Source organism: Plutella xylostella, chromosome 8, assembly GCF_932276165.1.
Source record: "Plutella xylostella chromosome 8, ilPluXylo3.1, whole genome shotgun sequence".
Taxonomy (NCBI): Eukaryota; Metazoa; Arthropoda; class Insecta; order Lepidoptera; family Plutellidae; genus Plutella; species Plutella xylostella.
In genome coordinates, this window is record NC_063988.1 from 7,932,122 (window position 1) to 7,942,959 (window position 10,838).

Genomic DNA, 10,838 nt, shown 5'->3' on the forward strand with positions numbered 1-10,838 from the left:
CTAAGACAAAAAGCAATTTATGTTTAATTTACAATAAATTATAAATAAACAATAACATACCTGTCCAATACATCGTCAAATACTCTATCAGATTTATAATATTCGTCTTAATTTTTTATGACATGGTCGTCACAATTTCTCCACTTTTTAGGCCAATAATTAGAGAAAAGCAACTCTACGTCTTTTATCTCTGTATCTAAGTTAGAGTCAATCGACGTTCTTGCGAGCTCGCCTTTCACGTACCGCCACACAAGTTCAATAGGATTTAATTCCGGGTGGTATGGGGGTAGGCGAAGCACGATATGACCATTTTCTTTCAAAATTTCATCAATTTTGTAATTTTTCTCTGTGTTTTGCTCATTAATTACTTTCATTAAAATAATCACATAAATTTTGGTTGCTTTCCTAGTTACAAGAACTGACAACTGACGCACTGTCATATGGACTCTTCGTCTTTGTTGTTTACTTTTTCGTATCTGACTGCGCAGTACCAACCTTTAGCCGCGTAGCATGACTGATCCGGTACGCTGTTCTACAAGAAGCCCCTATATTGAGACATTATACGATTTGTTGTTTTTAACGTTATTTTGTTGACGAATTATAGATACCTAATAATAATATAATGATAATATTAAAAAGGCCTCAACACTCATCCTAAGACTAATGGTCTCAGGATCAATGATCTCATGTGGGTCGCACTCAAATTATGACAGACTATATAAGACATGTGGCCGCCTCGGCTGCGCGGCCGAGACTGCCGTGACAATGACATGCAGTGCACGCGTTGCCCTTCCCCGCTACCCTCCCGCTACCCGCTGTCGTCTTGGATACCTCGTCCCCTCCGCGTCTTTCACCCCGCAAGGAGGGTCGCCAAGCAACTTGCCAATCTATAGTCGTAATTTCCAAGTACTTTATGATTAAACTTTGAAATTGGCCAATTAAGTTAGTGGAATGTAATATAATAATTATTTTATTCTGTACAGAATTGTGTTCAACAATTCAAGGGATTTAACAACTTCCCATTAATTAACAGTCCAAGATTCATCTAAAATACCTACCTGAAGAGAACATGGTTAAACTAGCTTTGATTAAATTGTCCACTAAATCAAATATAGGGTAGTATTTAAGTGACTTTGAAGGTGCACTCACAAGCAATGTTAAAGTTTTACCTGCCATTTGCGTTTCATTATTTTGTTACTAACATTTGCTATGGATTTATAACATTATTATTATAAATGAAATTGAAAATTATTATGTCCCTGGAACTTTTTTTTCATTACTTATAGCCTTAATGCCCACAAAGAATTATAAGGGTTCCGTTTGACAATCGGCTACCGAACCCTAAAAAGGAACATTCTGTTTCTGTACCTAACAACAACCTGTTTTGTGAGACGAAAGCTTTTTCCAAATTCCGGAAAATCCCACTTCCGGGAGGTGCATCTTCTTTTAGAATGCAGCGGCAAATTGTACGTGTATCTACAGGGTGTTGCAAAAAAGGTATACTAAGCCGAAAGATGGTGAATCTGTAAAAAATATTGTTAAATGAGTTATGCAAAATTCCGTTTTTTTTCCATTGTAAAAAGTCACGTCATCACAAATTGTCTATGGCATAGACTTAGTATATACTAGCGTAATATACTAAGTCTATGGTCTACATATGTAGTGGCAACTTTTTTTTCGTGAGTTTTGGAAAAATCGTTGCACAAAAGTTTTTTAGAATGACACTCTCTTATCTTTTTGAACATCCTGTATAGCGTAGACAGACCGGGAAATACTGTGCAAATTGCAGCACAATATTTCACGGAAACCAGTTTCTTTGTATCTCTGCTTTGTTCTACTTTTTGTCCCATACATTTTGTGGTTTAAAGTTGGTAACATTCAAACGTAATAAATATACCTACTTATACGTAAATTTATTAGAGAAGTAGTGACTGTATCTACTGTCTAGTACTAAATAGCCTAAATAGTCAGTAATTGACTATTTAGGCTGCACCAGGCATTACTATAAAGTAAGTATCATTTATTGAAACTGTAAATATTGAATAAAGTACTTATAAAATACCTATGTACGGAATACAATCTAAATAACTTATTCTAAACTTAAGAAAAACTTATAACTCTAGATACCTACCTAACTATAAACAAAAAAACTATATGTCTTCGCTCCGATACTATTAGATTTGCAAATTGTGACTGTTTATTACTAACGTGAATACAATTTATTATTGTTTATTTATTTATTACACAATGAAAGAATTGTTATGAGTACTTTCTGCAAAAACAAAGTCACTTTAAAATTAATAGGAAATATAGCCCGGTTTCTGGTTTGTGGTCAGAAGTGTTGCGGCTCCAGGCATTATGTGAACATAAACTCACTAAATTACCGCTCCCAACTATATCTCACCGAGGCTACTACGCTATGGAGGAAGATGATTTGTGCAACAAATTAGTAGACAAAGTCCGAATTGCATAGTACAATTATCTAGGAACAGTGGAAGACTGCTGAGGACCGGTTATGGCGTTTTTCCACAGTTTTTTTCAAGGCTACAATTAAATTTGTAATTTCGACAAAAAATATTTTTTACGGATATCGCGGTTTTATTTGTAGCTAACGCGCTTATACGAGCTTAGAAAAGTGCGTTAACGCTTGAAGAGTTACTTGGAGTGACCCAAAATACGCGTATGAAAAAAAGCTTCCAAAAAACGCTTGCCGCAAAACGCTAGTCTGATAAGGCTCATAAAGGTTTCAGGTAATACTACAGTGGTAAACGTGCGAATTACCCAGGTACACGCTTATCGCATGAAAATCTCCACCACTCCTCTTTGCAGAAGTTGCATGGAGGAAGATGAAACAGCTTCCCATGTCTTGTTACATTGCAAAGGCGTGGAGACACTACGATCAAAAATCCTCGGATCTCCGGGAAGTCATGAGCAACCTAGGTCGTCTACTGGCTTTCTGGCGTGAGCTTGGGTGGCTTGATAGCTAGTCACCCCATAGGTATTTCACGCATAATGGCCCACCTTGGAGGCTAAATGCGGAAAATCAGCTCGCCATGATAGATACCCAGGTACACAACAAACATAATATGTATACAGATCCGTGTATCCTAACATGTGAGCTACACCGAAGTGTTGCATCAGTATTTCAGCAACTTAGTTTGCGTATTATATAGAGTGCAAGTTTCAGCAGAGCTCTTTGAGTGCTGTAACTGTAATACGATACTTAAGCCGAGTTTTGAAACTGTCATACGAACTGTTATAAATATGTAGTACAGTGCCACAAACTTATCTGTTCCGGTGACAGCTCAAATAAATCTCTAATATTTCTTAATTCTATAAGATTTTAAGTTTGCTCGTATTGTTATTTCGCTCTTGCGGTGTTAATAAACCCATCTAATGTTTTAAAATATACAATTCATTAGTAAGTAATGAGATATGGATCAATTAAGTTCGCTGTCACCGGAACAGATAAGTTTGTGGCACTATAGATAGTTATTACACTCACGGGCAATGAAAAAGTTTCACTCACAAAATTCAGACACCAAACGACCCTATTTTTTTCAAAGATTTAATTTAAATAAAAATATTATTATCGTTTTTAGTTGGTAATTTCCTAATGCTCTGTTAAATGTACTTTAATGTTGCAGAAAGCGTTATTAAGGCTGTCACTAAAGCTGGAAGAAAATCAGAATCTGTCAAATCTAGTGAGGGGGGGTTGAGGTATGCGGGGCGTTCTACGGACAATGACATGAAATTTTAACATAGTACTCGAAAACATAAAAGTGAAGACATGCCACTTTGTTAAAAATATACTAAGTAAGTAATATTGTTTTGTGATACGAAAATATTTATTTTTATTTGAAAGTATTTTTAATATTTAATAATTAATTATATATAAAGTCGTACCCGTGCCGATATTTATACAGGTTGTTGCAAAAAGGGTTTAATACTATGCCGAAACCTACGTGTGCAGCATGTTATTGATGTTATTTCTAAGCCAGGAAATGAAATCAGAATGTAAAAAAATCGCGAAAATATTATCAGAGTTTAATAGTTCAGGGTGTTGTATTAAACTCTGCCCCCGTGTGAGGTATAAGAATAGTAAATAAAAAAAGTATAGTTAGCCGAAAGGGCGTTACTCAGGCGTCACTCTGAAAAACTTTTATCCTACGTAATTTTTTATATTCATGAAAAAAACGCTTCTTCATATAATTTTTTTTTGGTCACGTGACCTTTTCGTTAGACGACCTGTTTTTTTTTGGTGTTTCAAAAGCAGAACAGTAGTTTGCAGAACTCTGCATATACAGGATGTCACAAAAGGTTACGTAGCTGGCAAAGGGATATGGGGAGGTCACCAGAAAAATAATAACATGTAAGTACCCCCGCAAGGGAGTACATTAGTACAAGGCGAGAGTGTGTATTTTTTTTTTAAGTACTTATGTGTATTTGGGATATGATAGAAATAATATTTTTGTTTCTTAAAAACCAAAAAATTTACACCTTGCTGCGCTCTTTTGCTCACTGTAAGTACACCTACAAATATTGCTGTATTAAAAAAAACGGTTTTGTTATAACGATTATAAAAAAAAAGTTATTTTCATGTCATGGAGTCATTTACCTAATTACGATTTCACTCAACAGCAGGTGAACTGAAAAAATAAGTTCTAGTTCTATCATCACTTTAGATCGCAAACATTGTAACTCCACTTTTCTCGGCGAAAAGTACTCTTTGGTGTCAATAGAAACGTTTTTTGAATTCACATGTTTTCCTCTTTATTCGAAAAAAAAAAACTGTATTCCGCATTTTACCATTTGTTTTCCTCTAAACCCCAAACCGTGATTTTTAAACAAGAAAACTTAGTAATTATACCCTTTATTCTCATATACAACGTGTGATGTAGGCGAACGTGAACGAAAACTATGCAATAAGCCTTTGTTTTTATTACTACTTTAGTAAATTACAATAACATACTCAACAATGTTAATTTTTTTTTGCAATGTTATGTTGTTAAATTAAGATCTAATATTTTATTAACATGAAGTTACTTTCAACTTTTTTTTGCATCTATGCGTCGAATCACAGCATGACGGCTGCTGCAGCTTCCTGCTGTCCTGTCCTCCAACCAATCCCACCAGTACTGCAGGTTGCGTCGAATACGAGCCATTCTCTTCGACTTGACAAGACAGGTGCTCCCGGAAGGATCATAGATCGCACGGAACCCGTACCGTATAGAGGCAACGGACTCCTTTGCAACAGCCCCCCAGATTCGGAAGTAGCCCATGCACTGCATGGCGAGCACAGCTGCAGCAATTTTTTCGTAATGAATCATTGGGATGTCATCCCCGAAGGAGGCTCTCAGACTACCTCACGACCTGTGTGACATTAGAAAAATGCACTGTGCTAACGCCGTTTGCGAGCTTGATTTGCAGGACCGCGTTGTATGCCAAGTTCCACAGCAGAGGGGTCCAAGACCTACCGCTGTGGAACTCCGCAACTGAACTTCTTCAGTGAAAACAAACCCTCTCTTTTCGCATCCTTAATGTACTTGTTAGACACGTATGACCTCTGTCAATTTTCTGCAGATAAGAAGACAAGTGATGGTATACAAGAGCCGCCCTAAAGGTTCGCCCTCTAGGGGATAGAGTTGAACGCGGTTACTATTTTTAAGCAAACAGCCAGCGCAACAACTCGCCCGTGGTTCTTATCCTGCTCCGACAGTGAACGAACGCAAAGTATTGTACCCACTATTCGAATCCGCATTTCGGATGCCAAACTGACTGTCCGAAAGGTCGAAACCGTACCACCACAGAGGTATGACTCGTTCGAAGAGCTTATCAGGCTCTTACAGCAATCAGATGTGTCGGTACACTGAAAGATAATCTACAGGCCTGCTTTATTTATTTAGGAGCACTAATGGCCTCCTTTCAGTCATTGAGTCACTGGCACTCAGGCTGCGGTTGATCAGGAAGATAGACTGTCTAAACAAATCATTTTTAGGCTAGTTAAAAAAAACTTTAGGTGGGTAGTATGCCAACTAGAACTACAAATAAAACAGTATTTTTGTCTCCTCTAAAATTTGGTCACGAGGAGTTACGATGATTACGATCTAAGGTGACGCTGACGATATTTTATACAAGGTATTGAAAAAAGGGTATAAAGCTTAGCCAAAAGTGGATTTAGGTGCCATTCTGATCCACTTTTCTTCTACAATTTTGAAAATTCACGTAACAAAACCTTTTACATAGAAACTTATTCGATCACGTGACTTTTTACTATAGAGACCGAATTTATTTTTCGAGAATTTCCAAAACTTGGAGAACAAAAGTTGTTCAGAATAACCCCTGAGTCAAACCCTTTCGGCACAGTATACCCTTTTTGCAACATCCTGTATAGGTAATATCAGGTTTATAAAAGACCTGGGCCTGTAGAGTGAGACTCGGCATGGGGAGTCATAATTTATAGATCTTTGAGGTTGCAGTGGCGAATGGGCACTGGTAGCCCTGCCCTTTTCTATAACTATAACTATAAGTAATTTTATGGCAATTTAAAAATGGTATAACATTTATCTATTTGAAAAAATCATTAAAAATATACATTACCTATCACACTAATTAAAAAAAAAAATTCAGCCCTTACTTTAAACTTATAACACCCCTCTATTTCCTTCAGGGGTTAAAAAACCTATGTATTTAATATTTTCTTATGAGTTTTTTTTTAAAAACTAGGCTCTTACATAGTTGTACATAATATTATGCGGTATTTTATTCCACTTGTAACGCATAAAATTCATAGCTACAGTAAACATTTCATTTTTTTCATGGCGAGATACAGTCGCACTTAACCGCTTTTTTGCAAAGCTTGTTAAATAGATTTAAAAAATTATGTAAATTTTAGATCTTCAATTTTTAAAAATACTTACTTATTTTCAACACCCTGTATATTGTGTAGCTTACCTACCATACACAACCGTTAAAATAAAATAAATTACCCCTCAGAATATAAACAGGCTCGCGCTTTGGCATACTGCATTGACCGTATAGTTCTTATTCGGAGAATCTAATAAGTGTCATTATGTGCAATGTTTACCTTTATCTATGCATCTGTAACTCTATAGTAAAAAATGTAAACAAATCGAAAAGGCGAAATGTTTTCTAAGAATTTTCGGCTTTTCTGCATCTAAAATGATTAGAAAATTAACTTTCCATAGCAAATGCATATGTATTATAATACTTGTAGTCATAATTTGTTGATTTAATCAGTTTTTGTGAAATATTTGATAAAAAATAAAATGGCGTGGGTATCGCTCCTAACAGGCCGCCACCAGGGCGACGACTGAAGAAATCTGAAATCTGTCACGGTGTCATCATTTTTAAACCGGAATTTATTAGTTTTTTGCAAAAAAAGTTGACTTCTGGTCCATTAAATCCAACTCTTTAAGGTAACTTTGTTAAGAATTTAATTACCTACACATACATATAAGATTCCATGAAAATGGGCCCTCTGATTTCGAGGGTTTTTTCATAATAAGTCAAAAAATGGCAAAAGACATGGTGTGTTTGCAATTTTTTTTAACATACTTATTATAATCCTGCACCAATTTATAAGCAACTAACATGTTCAGTATACCCTCTGCTACAAAATATATTTTTATCAATGTGATAGAAGCCACCGTTTTTCCAATCTAATCAAGTATATCAAGCCGACTTTAGCATTTTAGCTTTAGGGATCCCCTTAAGCTAGCCTTTTCCGTTTAGGAGTAATTTGGTGCTTTTCTCAGTGGGACCATTTCATTGCCCGCGAGTGTATAAATTACTTATTTATAAAAATTTTTACTATCTAGTTACACAATGATTGGATTTTTATTCGTTACTTTCCCGCCTACACGTGATAACTAGTTACTGAAATCTCGAAAAAAAAACTGCTTAATCTTGGCTAGTAGGTTTGTTGGCATCTGATAAAAACCATCATGTACAGTTAATTAACCTTTGTTAATTTGTTATGCAATTGGTATTTCAATTAACAATATCATTTCAAGTGATTTGTGAGTTTAATTACCAGCAGCTGATTGAATTAATTGTAATTAGATCCATTAGTCGACGGAATTCATTAATTTCATACAGACTGATTAATTTCATTCGTATGCGGGATCTCGTTTTAATTTACATCATTTTCAATAATATTTTATGATCGTATTTTAAAGTAATTTTTCACAATGTGTGTATTGAAACCTAATAAATTGTCAACGGATAAGAAGAAACGGTTTATATATGGTTTGCAAATACGTTTAACATTTGGTGAAAGTAGGTATGTGTTGTGTAGTCTGTGGTAGTGTCAGTGACACACAGAGTAATAATCTTTGATACATATATCATCTGTCATCCTGTGATTTTCCCTCTCTTTTAAGGCGTGCTTTGCACGACATTGTAACAATTACTTAACATAATATTTTAAATAATAAATAAATAAACAACGTTGTGTTCCTAAATAAAGAGTTTAATTACTAATAAAACATGGCGCAGCCGACGGAGTAACCATTAACCCGTGATGGAAATAAAATCTAACACATCTAACGACGACAATTCTAATATTGAGATGGCAATGGCGGCGGCCGCGATTGAATACCGGATGCCGGCACCCATGGACCTGGGAGTACTGGACAATTTATATCCTCAGTGGCAGCGTTTCAAGCAGAGCTTTAAGATATTCCTTTCTGCAGCTGGACTTGGACAAATTACGGAAACCAGAAAAGCTTCAATTCTGCTAAATTGCATTGGACAGGCAGCTCAAGAGTTGTACTTCAACACATTATTAACAGGCGAAACAGGCGATGATGCGAAGACAAGTACTCTCAAAAGCCAACCCGACGCGAACCCTAAACTCGACGATGTGATAAAAGCATTTGAAGAATATTTCGCGCCGAAGTCTAATGAAGTGATAAATACATTCCATTTCAACAAAAGGTCTCAAGAAGATGGTGAAAGCTTCGATAGTTTCTACACACAAATAAGGAAAATAGCAGCGAATTGCAATTTCGATACGCAACTCAACAGAATGTTACGGGATCGAATTATTGTGGGCATAAGGGACCACAGAACTCAACAGAAATTACTTGAAGTCAAGGAACTCACACTGGACCGAGCCGTGGACATCTGTAGATCAGCAGAGATGTCCAAAGAACATGCCAAGGTGTTAGCCAAGCAGCCAGACTCAGCAGGGGTGGATGCAGTTCAAGCTCGGCAACCATATCGACACTCACAGCAGCGGCAACAGCATGAAAACAAAGCTAAGTATAATGAATTTAAAAATAATAATGTATCTTACTTGTGTAAAAAATGTAACACGAGGCATGGACCTCGTAGTTGTCCTGCCTATGGGGAGATCTGCTCGAACTGCAATAAGCCCAATCATTTTAAAGTAGGTTGTAAGAAGAAGAAAGATGTAAATGTAATTAATAAAGAATACAGTGATGAGAGCAGAGAGGACTTATGACTTGTAAAGGTATGCCACTCTATTAACAATAAGAATAAAGAGTGGACAGAGGCTCTTGTAACTGAAGGAAAAATAATCACTTACAAGTGTGACACAGGAGCACAAGTAAATGTGTTATCTTTGTATGATTTAAAGAGAATTGTCAATGATGATAATGTTCAAATGTCTGAGACAACAATAGTATTAGAAGCATTTGGTGGAACACAAATCAGACCTGTAGGGAAACGATGTATAAAAATTTATCATAATGAGGAAATTTTTGAGACTGAGTTCATAATAGTAAACCAAAAAGTACGACCAATATTAGGTTTGAGCTCACTAATAGAACTAGAACTACTTAATAATAATGTAAACACAATTAAAAGTAACGAAGACAAAAATTCAATTATTAATAAGAATGTTGAACTGTTTCAGGGAGTAGGAGAGTTTTCCGAGCCATTGGAGCTACACACTCAGCCTGGTACACGGCCAGTGGTGAGACCCCCACGCCGTATCCCACATGCCATAAAGGAGCGTTTACGGGAGAAGCTGGAGTCGCTGGTGAATCTCCAAATCATTTCTAAAGTTGAGCATCCAAGCAGCTTTGTGAGTAATTTAGTAATAAGAGAAAAAAAGGATGGTACATTAAGAATATGCCTAGATCCAAAAGACCTTAATGAAGTGTTATTGCGAGAATATATGCCAAAGCCCGAGCTACTTTCGCGCAGTTGCGACCAATATGGCAATCACAAAAGTTAACCAGAAGAGTCAAACTGAAAATATTCAGGTCAAACGTTAAGTCCGTGTTGCTATATGGTTGCGAAACGTGGAAGGTAACCAAAGCCATCTCGCACCAGCTTCAAGTCTTCGTGAACCGATGCCTTCGACGCATACTCCGAATATACTGGCCCAATAAAATCTCCATCGACCAACTGAGAGAACGGTGCCACGATACCCTGATCGACGAGCAGATCAAGCGACGCAAGTGGAACTGGATTGGCCACACCCTCCGAAGAAATTCTGACCACATACCCAAACAGGCGATGGATTGGAATCCGCAAGGAAAGAGAAAGCGTGGCCGTCCCAAGCAGACCTGGCGACGCACGGTAGTGGACGAAGCGAAAAAGATCGGGAAGTCTTGGAGTGAAATCAAAGGCGAAGCTCAAGACAGGTTGCGATGGAGAGTCACTGTGGACGCCCTCTGCCCCATCCAGGGGACATAGGATACTAAGTCATTGCGAGAATATTATTTAATACCAACATTAGAGGAAATAATACCTAATTTATGTAATAAGAATATATTTTCAGTACTAGATCTCTCAGAAGGTTTTTATAATATAAAATTAACTAAGGAATCCAGTGATCTCTG